The sequence below is a fragment of the Salmo salar genome, chromosome ssa16 (assembly GCF_905237065.1).
Source record: "Salmo salar chromosome ssa16, Ssal_v3.1, whole genome shotgun sequence".
NCBI lineage: Eukaryota > Metazoa > Chordata > Actinopteri > Salmoniformes > Salmonidae > Salmo > Salmo salar.
The window spans coordinates 91,047,131-91,065,148 of NC_059457.1; positions in this window are offsets into that span (position 1 = coordinate 91,047,131).

Genomic DNA, 18,018 nt, shown 5'->3' on the forward strand with positions numbered 1-18,018 from the left:
CTTCAGACAGGTTGTTTCTGTCTCTATATCCTGTTTCTGACCTTCAGACAGGTTGTTTCTGAATCTCTATATCCTGTTCCTGACCTTCAGACAGGTTGTTTCTGAATCTCTATATCCTGTTCCTGATCTTCAGACAGGTTGTTTCTGTCTCTATATCCTGTTTCTGACCTTCAGACAGGTTGTTTCTGAATCTCTATATCCTGTTCATGACCTTCAGACAGTTTGTTTCTGTCTCTATATCCTGTTCCTGAGCTTCAGACAGGTTGTTTCTGCGTCTCTATATCCTGTTCCTGACCTTCAGACAGGTTGTTTCTGAGTCTCTATATCCTGTTCCTGACCTTCAGACAGGTTGTTTCTGAGTCTTTATATCCTGTTTCTGACCTTCAGACAGGTTGTTTCTGTCTCTATATCCTGTTTCTGACCTTCAGACAGGTTGTTTCGGAGTCCCTATATCCTGTTCCTGACCTTCTGACAGGTTGTATCTGTCTCTATATCCTGTTCCTGACCTTCAGACAGGTTGTTTCTGAGTCTCTATATCCTGTTCCTGACCTTCAGACATGTTGTTTGTGTGTCTCTTTATCCTGTTACTGACCTTCAGACAGGTTGTTTCTGAATCTCTATATCCTGTTCATGACCTTCAGACAGTTTGTTTCTGTCTCTATATCCTGTTCCTGAGCTTCAGACAGGTTGTTTCTGCGTCTCTATATCCTGTTCCTGACCTTCAGACAGGTTGTTTCTGAGTCTCTATATCCTGTTCCTGACCTTCAGACAGGTTGTTTCTGAGTCTTTATATCCTGTTTCTGACCTTCAGACAGGTTGTTTCTGTCTCTATATCCTGTTTCTGACCTTCAGACAGGTTGTTTCGGAGTCCCTATATCCTGTTCCTGACCTTCTGACAGGTTGTATCTGTCTCTATATCCTGTTCCTGACCTTCAGACAGGTTGTTTCTGAGTCTCTATATCCTGTTCCTGACCTTCAGACAGGTTGTTTCTGAGTCTCTATATCCTGTTCCTGACCTTCAGACAGGTTGTTTCTGAGTCTCTATATCCTGTTCCTGACCTTCAGACAGGTTGTTATTGAGTCTCTATATCCTGTTACTGACCTTCAGACAGGTTGTTTCTGAATCTCTGTATCCTGTTCCTGATCTTCAGACAGGTTGTTTCTGAGTCTCTCTATCCTGTTCCTGACCTTCAGACGGGGTTGTTTCTGAATCTCTATATCCTGTTTCTGACCTTCAGACAGGTTGTTTCTGTCTCTATATCCTGTTTCTGACCTTCAGACAGGTTGTTTCTGAGTATTTATATCCTGTTTCTGATCTTCAGACAGGTTGTTACTGAGTCTCCATATCCTGTTCCTGACCTTCAGACAGGTTGTTTCTGAATCTCTATATCCTGTTCCTGACCTTCAGACAGGTTGTTTCTGAGTCTTTATATCCTGTTTCTGACCTTCAGACAGGTTGTTTCTGTCTCTATATCCTGTTTCTGACCTTCAGACAGGTTGTTTCTGAGTCTCTATATCCTGTTCCTGACCTTCAGACAGGTTGTTTCTGAGTCTTTATATCCTGTTTCTGACCTTCAGACAGGTTGTTTCTGTCTCTATATCCTGTTTCTGACCTTCAGACAGGTTGTTTCGGAGTCTCTATATCCTGTTCCTGACCTTCAGACAGGTTGTTTCTGAGTCTCTATATCCTGTTCCTGACCTTCAGACAGGTTGTTTCTGAGTCTCTATATCCTGTTACTGACCTTCAGACAGGTTGTTTCTGAATCTCTCTATCCTGTTCCTGACCTTCAGACGGGGTTGTTTCTGAATCTCTATATCCTGTTTCTGACCTTCAGACAGGTTGTTTCTGTCTCTATATCCTGTTTCTGACCTTCAGACAGGTTGTTTCTGAGTATTTATATCCTGTTTCTGACCTTCAGACAGGTTGTTTCTGTCTCTATATCCTGTTTCTGACCTTCAGACAGGTTGTTTCGGAGTCTCTATATCCTGTTCCTGACCTTCAGACAGGTTGTTTCTGAGTCTCTATATCCTGTTCCTGACCTTCAGACAGGTTGTTTCTGAGTCTCTATATCCTGTTACTGACCTTCAGACAGGTTGTTTCTGAATCTCTCTATCCTGTTCCTGACCTTCAGACGGGGTTGTTTCTGAATCTCTATATCCTGTTTCTGACCTTCAGACAGGTTGTTTCTGTCTCTATATCCTGTTTCTGACCTTCAGACAGGTTGTTTCTGAGTATTTATATCCTGTTTCTGATCTTCAGACAGGTTGTTACTGAGTCTCTATATCCTGTTCCTGACCTTCAGACAGGTTGTTTCTGTCTTTATATCCTGTTTCTGACCTTCAGACAGGTTGTTTCTGAGTCTATATATCCTGTTCCTGACCTTCAGACATGTTGTTTGTGTGTCTCTTTATCCTGTTCCTGAGCTTCAGACAGGTTGTTTCTGCGTCTCTATATCCTGTTCCTGACCTTCAGACAGGTTGTTTCTGAGTCTCTATATCCTGTTCCTGACCTTCAGACAGGTTGTTTCTGAGTCTTTATATCCTGTTTCTGACCTTCAGACAGGTTGTTTCTGTCTCTATATCCTGTTTCTGACCTTCAGACAGGTTGTTTCGGAGTCCCTATATCCTGTTCCTGACCTTCTGACAGGTTGTATCTGTCTCTATATCCTGTTCCTGACCTTCAGACAGGTTGTTTCGGAGTCCCTATATCCTGTTCCTGACCTTCTGACAGGTTGTATCTGTCTCTATATCCTGTTCCTGACCTTCAGACAGGTTGTTTCTGAGTCTCTATATCCTGTTCCTGACCTTCAGACAGGTTGTTTCTGAGTCTCTATATCCTGTTCCTGACCTTCAGACAGGTTGTTTCTGAGTCTCTATATCCTGTTCCTGACCTTCAGACAGGTTGTTATTGAGTCTCTATATCCTGTTACTGACCTTCAGACAGGTTGTTTCTGTCTCTATATCCTGTTTCTGACCTTCAGACAGGTTGTTTCTGAGTATTTATATCCTGTTTCTGATCTTCAGACAGGTTGTTACTGAGTCTCCATATCCTGTTCCTGACCTTCAGACAGGTTGTTTCTGAATCTCTATATCCTGTTTCTGACATTCAGACAGGTTGTATCTGTCTCTATATCCTGTTTCTGACCTTCAGACAGGTTGTTTCTGTCTTTATATCCTGTTTCTGACTTTCAGACAGGTTGTTTCTGAGTCTCTATATCCTGTTCCTGACCTTCAGACAGGTTGTTTCTGAGTCTTTATATCCTGTTTCTGACCTTCAGACAGGTTGTTTCTGTCTCTATATCCTGTTTCTGACCTTCAGACAGGTTGTTTCGGAGTCCCTATATCCTGTTCCTGACCTTCTGACAGGTTGTATCTGTCTCTATATCCTGTTCCTGACCTTCAGACAGGTTGTTTCTGAGTCTCTATATCCTGTTCCTGACCTTCAGACAGGTTGTTTCTGAGTCTCTATATCCTGTTCCTGACCTTCAGACAGGTTGTTTCTGAGTCTTTATATCCTGTTTCTGACCTTCAGACAGGTTGTTTCTGTCTCTATATCCTGTTTCTGACCTTCAGACAGGTTGTTTCGGAGTCCCTATATCCTGTTCCTGACCTTCTGACAGGTTGTATCTGTCTCTATATCCTGTTCCTGACCTTCAGACAGGTTGTTTCTGAGTCTCTATATCCTGTTCCTGACCTTCAGACAGGTTGTTTCTGAGTCTCTATATCCTGTTCCTGACCTTCAGACAGGTTGTTTCTGAGTCTCTATATCCTGTTCCTGACCTTCAGACAGGTTGTTTCTGAGTCTCTATATCCTGTTACTGACCTTCAGACAGGTTGTTTCTGAATCTCTATATCCTGTTCCTGATCTTCAGACAGGTTGTTTCTGTCTCTATATCCTGTTTCTGACCTTCAGACAGGTTGTTTCGGAGTCCCTATATCCTGTTCCTGACCTTCTGACACGTTGTTTCTGTCTCTATATCCTGTTCCTGACCTTCAGACAGTTTGTTTCTGTCTTTATATCCTGTTTCTGACCTTCAGACAGGTTGTTTCTGAGTCTATATATCCTGTTCCTGACCTTCAGACATGTTGTTTCTGTGTCTCTTTATCCTGTTACTGACCTTCAGACAGGTTGTTTCTGAGTCTCTATATCCTGTTCCTGACCTTCAGACAGGTTGTTTCTGAATCTCTATATCCTGTTCCTGACCTTCAGACAGGTTGTTTCTGAGTCCCTATATCCTGTTCCTGACCTTCAGACAGGTTGTTTCTGAATCTCTATATCCTGTTCCTGACCTTCAGACAGGTTGTTTCTGAGTCTCTATATCCTGTTCCTGACCTTCAGACAGGCTGTTTCTGAATCTCTATATCCTGTTCCTGACCTTCAGACAGGTTGTTTCTGAGTCTCTATATCCTGTTCCTGACCTTCAGACAGGTTGTTTCTGAGTCTTTATATCCTGTTTCTGACCTTCAGACAGGTTGTTTCTGTCTCTATATCCTGTTTCTGACCTTCAGACAGGTTGTTTCTGAGTATGTATATCCTGTTTCTGATCTTCAGACAGGTTGTTTCTGAATCTCTATATCCTGTTCCTGATCTTCAGACAGGTTGTTTCTGAGTCTCTCTATCCTGTTCCTGATCTCCAGACGGGGTTGTTTCTGAATCTCTATATCCTGTTTCTGACCTTCAGACAGGTTGTTTCTGTCTCTATATCCTGTTTCTGACCTTCAGACAGGTTGTTTCTGAGTATTTATATCCTGTTTCTGATCTTCAGACAGGTTGTTACTGAGTCTCCATATCCTGTTCCTGACCTTCAGACAGGTTTTTTCTGACTCTATATCCTGTTTCTGACCTTCAGACAGGTTGTTTCTGTCTTTATATCCTGTTTCTGACCTTCAGACAGGTTGTTTCTGTCTTTATATCCTGTTTCTGACTTTCAGACAGGTTGTTTCTGAGTGTCTGTATTCTGTTCCTGACCTTCAGAAGGTTGTTTCTGTCTCTATATCCTGTTCCTGACCTTCAGACAGTTTGTTTCTGTCTTTATATCCTGTTTCTGACCTTCAGACAGGTTGTTTCTGAGTCTATATATCCTGTTCCTGACCTTCAGACAGGTTGTTTCTGCGTCTCTATATCCTGTTCCTGACCTTCAGACAGGTTGTTTCTGAGTCTCTATATCCTGTTCCTGACCTTCAGACAGCTTGTTTCTGAGTCTTTATATCCTGTTTCTGACCTTCAGACAGGTTGTTTCTGAGTCTCTATATCCTGTTCCTGACCTTCAGACAGGTTGTTTCTGAATCTCTATATCCTGTTCCTGACCTTCAGACAGGTTGTTTCTGAGTCTCTCTATCCTGTTCCTGACCTTCAGACAGGCTGTTTCTGAATCTCTATATCCTGTTCCTGACCTTCAGACAGGTTGTTTCTGAGTCTCTATATCCTGTTCCTGACCTTCAGACAGGCTGTTTCTGAATCTCTATATCCTGTTCCTGACCTTCAGACAGGTTGTTTCTGAGTCTCTATATCCTGTTCCTGACCTTCAGACAGGTTGTTTCTGAGTCTTTATATCCTGTTTCTGACCTTCAGACAGGTTGTTTCTGTCTCTATATCCTGTTTCTGACCTTCAGACAGGTTGTTTCTGAGTATGTATATCCTGTTTCTGATCTTCAGACAGGTTGTTACTGAGTCTCTATATCCTGCTCCTGACCTTCAGACAGGTTGTTTCTGTCTCTATATCCTGTTTTTGACCTTCAAACAGGTTGTTTCTGTCTCTATATCCTGTTCCTGACCTTCAGACAGGTTGTTTCTGTCTTTATATCCTGTTTCTGACCTTCAGACAGGTTGTTTCTGAGTCTATATATCCTGTTCCTGACCTTCAGACATGTTGTTTCTGTGTCTCTTTATCCTGTTACTGACCTTCAGACAGGTTGTTTCTGAATCTCTATATCCTGTTCATGACCTTCAGACAGTTTGTTTCTGTCTCTATATCCTGTTCCTGACCTTCTGACAGGTTGTTTCTGTCTCTATATCCTGTTCCTGACCTTCAGACAGGTTGTTTCTGAGTCTCTATATCCTGTTCCTGACCTTCAGACAGGTTGTTTCTGAGTCTCTCTATCCTGTTCCTGATCTCCAGACAGGTTGTTTCTGTCTCTATATCCTGTTTCTGACCTTCAGACAGGTTGTTTCGGAGTCCCTATATCCTGTTCCTGACCTTCTGACAGGTTGTTTCTGTCTCTATATCCTGTTCCTGACCTTCAGACAGGTTGTTTCTGAGTCTCTATATCCTGTTCCTGACCTTCAGACAGGTTGTTTCTGAGTCTCTATATCCTGTTCCTGACCTTCAGACAGGTTGTTTCTGAGTCTCTATATCCTGTTCCTGACCTTCAGACAGGTTGTTTCTGAGTCTCTATATCCTGTTCCTGACCTTCAGACAGGTTGTTTCTGAATCTCTATATCCTGTTCCTGATCTTCAGACAGGTTGTTTCTGAGTCTCTCTATCCTGTTCCTGATCTCCAGACGGGGTTGTTTCTGAATCTCTATATCCTGTTTCTGACCTTCAGACAGGTTGTTTCTGTCTCTATATCCTGTTTCTGACCTTCAGACAGGTTGTTTCTGAGTATTTATATCCTGTTTCTGATCTTCAGACAGGTTGTTACTGAGTCTCCATATCCTGTTCCTGACCTTCAGACAGGTTTTTTCTGACTCTATATCCTGTTTCTGACCTTCAGACAGGTTGTTTCTGTCTTTATATCCTGTTTCTGACTTTCAGACAGGTTGTTTCTGAGTGTCTGTATTCTGTTCCTGACCTTCAGAAGGTTGTTTCTGTCTCTATATCCTGTTCCTGACCTTCAGACAGTTTGTTTCTGTCTTTATATCCTGTTTCTGACCTTCAGACAGGTTGTTTCTGAGTCTATATATCCTGTTCCTGACCTTCAGACAGGTTGTTTCTGCGTCTCTATATCCTGTTCCTGACCTTCAGACAGGTTGTTTCTGAGTCTCTATATCCTGTTCCTGACCTTCAGACAGCTTGTTTCTGAGTCTTTATATCCTGTTTCTGACCTTCAGACACGTTGTTTCTGTCTCTATATCCTGTTTCTGACCTTCAGACAGGTTGTTTCGGAGTCCCTATATCCTGTTCCTGACCTTCTGACACGTTGTTTCTGTCTCTATATCCTGTTCCTGACCTTCAGACAGTTTGTTTCTGTCTTTATATCCTGTTTCTGACCTTCAGACAGGTTGTTTCTGAGTCTATATATCCTGTTCCTGACCTTCAGACATGTTGTTTCTGTGTCTCTTTATCCTGTTACTGACCTTCAGACAGGTTGTTTCTGAGTCTCTATATCCTGTTCCTGACCTTCAGACAGGTTGTTTCTGAATCTCTATATCCTGTTCCTGACCTTCAGACAGGTTGTTTCTGAGTCTCTCTATCCTGTTCCTGACCTTCAGACAGGCTGTTTCTGAATCTCTATATCCTGTTCCTGACCTTCAGACAGGTTGTTTCTGAGTCTCTATATCCTGTTCCTGACCTTCAGACAGGCTGTTTCTGAATCTCTATATCCTGTTCCTGACCTTCAGACAGGTTGTTTCTGAGTCTCTATATCCTGTTCCTGACCTTCAGACAGGTTGTTTCTGAGTCTCTATATCCTGTTCCTGACCTTCAGACAGGTTGTTTCTGAGTCTCTATATCCTGTTCCTGACCTTCAGACAGGTTGTTTCTGAGTCTTTATATCCTGTTTCTGACCTTCAGACAGGTTGTTTCTGTCTCTATATCCTGTTTCTGACCTTCAGACAGGTTGTTTCTGAGTATGTATATCCTGTTTCTGATCTTCAGACAGGTTGTTACTGAGTCTCTATATCCTGTTCCTGACCTTCAGACAGGTTGTTTCTGTCTCTATATCCTGTTTTTGACCTTCAGACAGGTTGTTTCTGTCTCTATATCCTGTTTCTGACATTCAAACAGGTTGTTTCTGTCTCTATATCCTGTTCCTGACCTTCAGACAGGTTGTTTCTGTCTTTATATCCTGTTTCTGACCTTCAGACAGGTTGTTTCTGAGTCTATATATCCTGTTCCTGACCTTCAGACATGTTGTTTCTGTGTCTCTTTATCCTGTTACTGACCTTCAGACAGGTTGTTTCTGAGTATTTATATCCTGTTTCTGATCTTCAGACAGGTTGTTACTGAGTCTCCATATCCTGTTCCTGACCTTCAGACAGGTTTTTCTGACTCTATATCCTGTTTCTGACCTTCAGACAGGTTGTTTCTGTCTTTATATCCTGTTTCTGACTTTCAGACAGGTTGTTTCTGAGTGTCTGTATTCTGTTCCTGACCTTCAGAAGGTTGTTTCTGTCTCTATATCCTGTTCCTGACCTTCAGACAGTTTGTTTCTGTCTTTATATCCTGTTTCTGACCTTCAGACAGGTTGTTTCTGAGTCTATATATCCTGTTCCTGACCTTCAGACAGGTTGTTTCTGCGTCTCTATATCCTGTTCCTGACCTTCAGACAGGTTGTTTCTGAGTCTCTATATCCTGTTCCTGACCTTCAGACAGCTTGTTTCTGAGTCTTTATATCCTGTTTCTGACCTTCAGACAGGTTGTTTCTGTCTCTATATCCTGTTTCTGACCTTCAGACAGGTTGTTTCGGAGTCCCTATATCCTGTTCCTGACCTTCTGACAGGTTGTTTCTGTCTCTATATCCTGTTCCTGACCTTCAGACAGTTTGTTTCTGTCTTTATATCCTGTTTCTGACCTTCAGACAGGTTGTTTCTGAGTCTATATATCCTGTTCCTGACCTTCAGACATGTTGTTTCTGTGTCTCTATATCCTGTTACTGACCTTCAGACAGGTTGTTTCTGAGTCTCTATATCCTGTTCCTGACCTTCAGACAGGTTGTTTCTGAATCTCTATATCCTGTTCCTGACCTTCAGACAGGTTGTTTCTGAGTCTCTCTATCCTGTTCCTGACCTTCAGACAGGCTGTTTCTGAATCTCTATATCCTGTTCCTGACCTTCAGACAGGTTGTTTCTGAGTCTCTATATCCTGTTCCTGACCTTCAGACAGGCTGTTTCTGAATCTCTATATCCTGTTCCTGACCTTCAGACAGGTTGTTTCTGAGTCTCTATATCCTGTTCCTGACCTTCAGACAGGTTGTTTCTGAGTCTTTATATCCTGTTTCTGACCTTCAGACAGGTTGTTTCTGTCTCTATATCCTGTTTCTGACCTTCAGACAGGTTGTTTCTGAGTATGTATATCCTGTTTCTGATCTTCAGACAGGTTGTTACTGAGTCTCTATATCCTGCTCCTGACCTTCAGACAGGTTGTTTCTGTCTCTATATCCTGTTTTTGACCTTCAGACAGGTTGTTTCTGTCTCTATATCCTGTTTCTGACATTCAAACAGGTTGTTTCTGTCTCTATATCCTGTTCCTGACCTTCAGACAGGTTGTTTCTGTCTTTATATCCTGTTTCTGACCTTCAGACAGGTTGTTTCTGAGTCTATATATCCTGTTCCTGACCTTCAGACATGTTGTTTCTGTGTCTCTTTATCCTGTTACTGACCTTCAGACAGGTTGTTTCTGAATCTCTATATCCTGTTCATGACCTTCAGACAGTTTGTTTCTGTCTCTATATCCTGTTCCTGACCTTCAGACAGGTTTTTTCTGTCTTTATATCCTGTTTCTGACTTTCAGACAGGTTGTTTCTGAGTGTCTGTATTCTGTTCCTGACCTTCAGAAGGTTGTTTCTGTCTCTATATCCTGTTCCTGACCTTCAGACAGTTTGTTTCTGTCTTTATATCCTGTTTCTGACCTTCAGACAGGTTGTTTCTGAGTCTATATATCCTGTTCCTGACCTTCAGACAGGTTGTTTCTGCGTCTCTATATCCTGTTCCTGACCTTCAGACAGGTTGTTTCTGAGTCTCTATATCCTGTTCCTGACCTTCAGACAGCTTGTTTCTGAGTCTTTATATCCTGTTTCTGACCTTCAGACACGTTGTTTCTGTCTCTATATCCTGTTTCTGACCTTCAGACAGGTTGTTTCTGAGTATGTATATCCTGTTTCTGATCTTCAGACAGGTTGTTACTGAGTCTCTATATCCTGCTCCTGACCTTCAGACAGGTTGTTTCTGTCTCTATATCCTGTTTTTGACCTTCAGACAGGTTGTTTCTGTCTCTATATCCTGTTTCTGACATTCAAACAGGTTGTTTCTGTCTCTATATCCTGTTCCTGACCTTCAGACAGGTTGTTTCTGTCTTTATATCCTGTTTCTGACCTTCAGACAGGTTGTTTCTGAGTCTATATATCCTGTTCCTGACCTTCAGACATGTTGTTTCTGTGTCTCTTTATCCTGTTACTGACCTTCAGACAGGTTGTTTCTGAGTATTTATATCCTGTTTCTGATCTTCAGACAGGTTGTTACTGAGTCTCCATATCCTGTTCCTGACCTTCAGACAGGTTTTTTCTGACTCTATATCCTGTTTCTGACCTTCAGACAGGTTGTTTCTGTCTTTATATCCTGTTTCTGACTTTCAGACAGGTTGTTTCTGAGTGTCTGTATTCTGTTCCTGACCTTCAGAAGGTTGTTTCTGTCTCTATATCCTGTTCCTGACCTTCAGACAGTTTGTTTCTGTCTTTATATCCTGTTTCTGACCTTCAGACAGGTTGTTTCTGAGTCTATATATCCTGTTCCTGACCTTCAGACAGGTTGTTTCTGCGTCTCTATATCCTGTTCCTGACCTTCAGACAGGTTGTTTCTGAGTCTCTATATCCTGTTCCTGACCTTCAGACAGGTTGTGTCTGAGTCTTTATATCCTGTTTCTGACCTTCAGACAGGTTGTTTCTGTCTCTATATCCTGTTTCTGACCTTCAGACAGGTTGTTTCGGAGTCCCTATATCCTGTTCCTGACCTTCTGACACGTTGTTTCTGTCTCTATATCCTGTTCCTGACCTTCAGACAGTTTGTTTCTGTCTTTATATCCTGTTTCTGACCTTCAGACAGGTTGTTTCTGAGTCTATATATCCTGTTCCTGACCTTCAGACATGTTGTTTCTGTGTCTCTTTATCCTGTTACTGACCTTCAGACAGGTTGTTTCTGAGTCTCTATATCCTGTTCCTGACCTTCAGACAGGTTGTTTCTGAATCTCTATATCCTGTTCCTGACCTTCAGACAGGTTGTTTCTGAGTCTCTCTATCCTGTTCCTGACCTTCAGACAGGCTGTTTCTGAATCTCTATATCCTGTTCCTGACCTTCAGACAGGTTGTTTCTGAGTCTCTATATCCTGTTCCTGACCTTCAGACAGGCTGTTTCTGAATCTCTATATCCTGTTCCTGACCTTCAGACAGGTTGTTTCTGAGTCTCTATATCCTGTTCCTGACCTTCAGACAGGTTGTTTCTGAGTCTTTATATCCTGTTTCTGACCTTCAGACAGGTTGTTTCTGTCTCTATATCCTGTTTCTGACCTTCAGACAGGTTGTTTCTGAGTATGTATATCCTGTTTCTGATCTTCAGACAGGTTGTTACTGAGTCTCTATATCCTGCTCCTGACCTTCAGACAGGTTGTTTCTGTCTCTATATCCTGTTTTTGACCTTCAGACAGGTTGTTTCTGTCTCTATATCCTGTTTCTGACATTCAAACAGGTTGTTTCTGTCTCTATATCCTGTTCCTGACCTTCAGACAGGTTGTTTCTGTCTTTATATCCTGTTTCTGACCTTCAGACAGGTTGTTTCTGAGTCTATATATCCTGTTCCTGACCTTCAGACATGTTGTTTCTGTGTCTCTTTATCCTGTTACTGACCTTCAGACAGGTTGTTTCTGAATCTCTATATCCTGTTCATGACCTTCAGACAGTTTGTTTCTGTCTCTATATCCTGTTCCTGACCTTCAGACAGGTTTTTTCTGACTCTATATCCTGTTTCTGACCTTCAGACAGGTTGTTTCTGTCTTTATATCCTGTTTCTGACTTTCAGACAGGTTGTTTCTGAGTGTCTGTATTCTGTTCCTGACCTTCAGAAGGTTGTTTCTGTCTCTATATCCTGTTCCTGACCTTCAGACAGTTTGTTTCTGTCTTTATATCCTGTTTCTGACCTTCAGACAGGTTGTTTCTGAGTCTATATATCCTGTTCCTGACCTTCAGACAGGTTGTTTCTGCGTCTCTATATCCTGTTCCTGACCTTCAGACAGGTTGTTTCTGAGTCTCTATATCCTGTTCCTGACCTTCAGACAGGTTGTTTCTGAGTCTTTATATCCTGTTTCTGACCTTCAGACAGGTTGTTTCTGTCTCTATATCCTGTTTCTGACCTTCAGACAGGTTGTTTCGGAGTCCCTATATCCTGTTCCTGACCTTCTGACAGGTTGTTTCTGTCTCTATATCCTGTTCCTGACCTTCAGACAGTTTGTTTCTGTCTTTATATCCTGTTTCTGACCTTCAGACAGGTTGTTTCTGAGTCTATATATCCTGTTCCTGACCTTCAGACAGGTTGTTTCTGTGTCTCTTTATCCTGTTACTGACCTTCAGACAGGTTGTTTCTGAGTCTCTATATCCTGTTCCTGACCTTCAGACAGGTTGTTTCTGAATCTCTATATCCTGTTCCTGACCTTCAGACAGGTTGTTTCTGAGTCTCTCTATCCTGTTCCTGACCTTCAGACAGGCTGTTTCTGAGTCTCTATATCCTGTTCCTGACCTTCAGACAGGTTGTTTCTGAGTCTCTATATCCTGTTCCTGACCTTCAGACAGGCTGTTTCTGAGTCTCTATATCCTGTTCCTGACCTTCAGACAGGTTGTTTCTGAGTCTCTGTATCCTGTTCCTGACCTTCAGACAGGTTGTTTCTGAGTCTCTATATCCTGTTTCTGACCTTCAGACAGGTTGTTTCTGTCTCTATATCCTGTTTCTGACCTTCAGACAGGTTGTTTCTGTCTCTATATCCTGTTTCTGATCTTCAGACAGGTTGTTACTGAGTCTCTATATCCTGTTCCTGACCTTCACACAGGTTGTTTCTGTCTCTATATCCTGTTTCTGACCTTCAGACAGGTTGTTTCTGTCTCTATATCCTGTTCCTGACCTTCAGACAGGTTGTTTCTGGTCTCTATATCCTGTTCCTGACCTTCAGACAGGTTGTTTCTGAGTCTCTGTATCCTGTTCCTAACCTTCAGACAGGTTGTTTCTGTCTTTATATCCTGTTTCTGACCTTCAGACAGGTTGTTTCTGAGTCTATATATCCTGTTCCTGACCTTCAGACAGGTTGTTTCTGAGTCTCTATATCCTGTTCCTGACCTTCAGACAGGTTGTTTCTGAGTCTCTATATCCTGTTCCTGACCTTCAGACAGGTTGTTTCTGAATCTCTATATCCTGTTCCTGACCTTCAGACAGGTTGTTTCTCAGTCTGTATATCCTGTTCCTGACCTTCAGACAGGTTGTTTCTGAGTCTCTATATCCTGTTCCTGACCTTCAGACAGGTTGTTTCTGAGTCTCTATATCCTGTTTCTGACCTTCAGACAGGTTGTTTCTGAGTCTCTATATCCTGTTCCTGACCTTCAGACAGGTTGTTTCTGAGTCTCTATATCCTGTTCCTGACCTTCAGACAGGTTGTTTCTGAGTATGTATATCCTGTTTCTGACCTTCAGACAGGTTGTTTCTGAGTCTCTATATCCTGCTCCTGACCTTCAGACAGGTTGTTTCTGAGTCTCTATATCCTGTTTCTGACCTTCAGACAGGTTGTTTCTGTCTCTATATCCTGTTTCTGACATTCAAACAGGTTGTTTCTGTCTCTATATCCTGTTCATGACCTTCAGACAGGTTGTTTCTGAGTCTATATATCCTGTTCCTGACCTTCAGACAGGTTGTTTCTGTGTCTCTTTATCCTGTTCCTGACCTTCAGACAGGTTGTTTCTGAATCTCTATATCCTGTTCATGACCTTCAGACAGTTTGTTTCTGTCTCTATATCCTGTTCCTGACCTTCAGACAGGTTGTTTCTGAGTCTCTATATCCTGTTCCTGACCTTCAGACAGGTTGTTTCTGAGTCTCTATATCCTGTTCCTGACCTTCAGACAGGTTGTTTCTGAGTCTCTATATCCTGTTCCTGACCTTCAGACAGGTTGTTTCTGAGTCTCTATATCCTGTTACTGACCTTCAGACAGGTTGTTTCTGAGTCTCTATATCCTGTTCCTGACCTTCAGACAGGTTGTTTCTGAGTCTCTATATTCTGTTCCTGACCTTCAGACAGGTTGTTTCTGTCCCTATATCCTGTTCCTGACCTTCAGACAGGTTGTTTCTGAGTATGTATATCCTGTTTCTGACCTTCAGACAGGTTGTTTCTGAGTCTCTATATCCTGTTCCTGACCTTCAGACAGGTTGTTTCTGTCTCTATATCCTGTTCCTGACCTTCAGACAGGTTGTTTCTGTCTCTATATCCTGTTTCTGACCTTCAGACAGGTTGTTTCTGGTCTCTATATCCTGTTCCTGACCTTCAGACAGGTTGTTTCTGTCTCTATATCCTGTTCCTGACCTTCAGACAGGTTGTTTCTGAGTCTCTATATCCTGTTCCTGACCTTCAGACAGGTTGTTTCTAGTCTCTATATCCTGTTTCTGACCTTCAGACAGGTTGTTTCTGAGTCTCTATATCCTGTTTCTGACCTTCAGACAGGTTGTTTCTGAGTCTCTATATCCTGTTTCTGACCTTCAGACAGGTTGTTTCTGAGTCTCTATATCCTGTTCCTGACCTTCAGACAGGTTGTTTCTGAGTCTCTATATCCTGTTCCTGACCTTCAGACAGGTTGTTTCTGAGTCTCTATATCCTGTTACTGACCTTCAGACAGGTTGTTTCTGAGTCTCTATATCCTGTTACTGACCTTCAGACAGGTTGTTTCTGAATCTCTATATCCTGTTTCTGATCTTCAGACAGGTTGTTTCTGAGTCTCTCTATCCTGTTCCTGACCTTCAGATGGGGTTGTTTCTGAATCTCTATATCCTGTTTCTGACCTTCAGACAGGTTGTTTCTGTCTCTATATCCTATTTCTGACCTTCAGACAGGTTGTTTCTGAGTATTTATATCCTGTTTCTGATCTTCAGAAAGGTTGTTACTGAGTCTCCATATCCTGTTCCTGACCTCCAGACAGGTTGTTTCTGTCTCTATATCCTGTTTCTGACCTTCAGACAGGTTGTTTCTGTCTTTATATCCTGTTTCTGACTTTCAGACAGGTTGTTTCTGAGTCTTTATATCCTGTTTCTAACTTTCAGACAGGTTGTTTCTGAGTCTCTGTATTCTGTTCCTGACCTTCAGAAGGTTGTTTCTGTCTCTATATCCTGTTCCTGACCTTCAGACAGGTTGTTTCTGTCTTTATATCCTGTTTCTGACCTTCAGACAGGTTGTTTCTGAGTCTCTGTATCCTGTTCCTAACCTTCAGACAGGTTGTTTCTGTCTTTATATCCTGTTTCTGACCTTCAGACAGGTTGTTTCTGAGTCTCTCTATCCTGTTCCTGACCTTCAGACAGGTTGTTTCTGAGTCTGTATATCCTGTTCCTGACCTTCAGACAGGTTGTTTCTGGTCTCTATATCCTGTTTCTGACCTTCAGACAGGTTGTTTCTGAGTCTTTATATCCTGTTCCTGACCTTCAGACAGGTTGTTTCTGAGTCTCTATATCCTGTTCCTGACCTTCAGACAGGTTGTTTCTGTCTCTATATCCTGTTTCTGACCTTCAGACAGGTTGTTTCTGTCTTTATATCCTGTTTCTGACCTTCAGACAGGTTGTTTCTGAGTCTCTATATCCTGTTTCTGACCTTCAGACAGGTTGTTTCTGAGTCTCTGTATTCTGTTCCTGACCTTCAGACAGGTTGTTTCTGGATCTCTATATCCTGTTCCTGACCTTCAGACAGGTTGTTTCTGTCTCTATATCCTGTTTCTGACCTTCAGACAGGTTGTTTCTGAGTCTTTATATCCTGTTTCTGACCTTCAGACAGGTTGTTTCTGAGTCTCTATATCCTGTTCCTGACCTTCAGACAGGTTGTTTCTGGTCTCTATATCCTGTTCCTGACCTTCAGACAGGTTGTTTCTGAGTCTTTATATCCTGTTTCTGACCTTCAGACAGGTTGTTTCTGCGTCTCTATATCCTGTTCCTGACCTTCAGACAGGTTGTTTCTGAGCTCTCTATATCCTGTTTCTGACCTTCAGAAGGTTGTTTCTGTCTCTATATCCTGTTCCTGACCTTCAGACAGGTTGTTTCTATCTTTATATCCTGTTCCTGACCTTCAGACAGGTTGTTTCTGAGTCTCTGTATCCTGTTCCTGACCTTCAGACAGGTTGTTTCTGAGTCTTTATATCCTGTTCCTGACCTTCAGACAGGTTGTTTCTGAGTCTATATATCCTGTTCCTGACCTTCAGACAGGTTGTTTCTGAGTCTCTATATCCTGTTCCTGACCTTCAGACAGGTTGTTTCTGAAGTCTCTATATCCTGTTCCTGACCTTCAGACAGGTTGTTTCTTAGTCTCTATATCCTGTTCCTGACCTTCAGAAGGTTGTTTCTGTCTCTATATCCTGTTCCTGACCTTCAGACAGTTTGTTTCTGTCTTTATATCCTGTTTCTGACCTTCAGACAGGTTGTTTCTGAGTCTCTATATCCTGTTCCTGACCTTCAGACAGGTTGTTTCTGAGTCTCTATATCCTGTTCCTGACCTTCAGACAGGTTGTTTCTGAGTCTCTATATCCTGTTCCTGACCTTCAGACAGGTTGTTTCTGAGTCTCTATATCCTGTTCCTGACCTTCAGACAGGTTGTTTCTGAGTCTCTATCTCCTGTTCCTGACCTCCAGATATGTTGTTTCTGCGTCTCTATATCCTGTTCCTGACCTTCAGACAGGTTGTTTCTGAGTCTCTATATCCTGTTCCTGACCTTCAGACAGGTTGTTTCTGAGTCTCTATATCCTGTTCCTGACCTTCAGACAGGTTGTTTCTGAGTCTCTATCTCCTGTTCCTGACCTCCAGATATGTTGTTTCTGCGTCTCTATATCCTGTTCCTGACCTTCAGACAGGTTGTTTCTGAGTCTCTATATCCTGTTCCTGACCTTCAGACAGGTTGTTTCTGCGTCTCTATATCCTGTTCCTGACCTCCAGACAGGTTGTTTCTGAGTCTCTATATCCTGTTCCTGACATTCAGACAGGTTGTTTCTGCGTCTCTATATCCTGTTTCAGACATTCAGACAGGTTTTTTCTGAGTCTTTACATCCTGTTCCTGACCTTCAGACAGGTTGTAGTCTTGTCATAGGACAATGCTTATGAAAGTTCAGTAAAGGTCACAGTACACACACACACACACACACACACAGACACACACACACACACTAATTGGCACATGTCGGCTGCTCATTTGGCTTTTCAGCTCACCTGGGTTATCTGGACCTAATCATTGGTCAACTGCCTCATCTTTCATAGCAACAAGCTCTGTTACCATGCCACCAAACACAACTGTACAGTAATTATCATATAACCACCGCTGTGGCGATGGCATCTCCATCTCATTGTCTGTAAGTGAGTGGCAATTGAGTGAATGAGGGAGAGATAGAGTGGAACTGTACCAGAGAAAGGGATAATGACATGGATCAAGAGAGAGAGAGAGAGAGAGAGAGAGAGAGAGAGAGAGAGAGAGAGAGAGAGAGAGAGAGAGAGAGAGAGAGAGAGAGAGAGAGAGACAGAGAGACAGAGAGAGAGAGGAATTGAGTGCATCTCTTCGATGTCCCGCTGGACTGTCTATTCTCTGTATCCTCAGATCTGTAGCGGGTCAGAGTAGAGGCATCATCGCTGTAACAAAACATATCAACCACTGAACTCACATTAAACTTTCATGGTTAAATGGAAAACCCTGTTTCTTATTGTCTTTACAAATGACATGACAGACATGTTCCTTTGACTTCCCTGGACACTTCCTTGAGTGTTTTTCCCTCCCTCCTTCCCTCCCTCCCTCCCTCCCTCCCTCCCTCCCTCCCTCCCTCCCTCCCTCCCTCCCTCCCTCCCTCCCTCCCTCCCTCCCTCCCTCTCCCTGACATCCCTC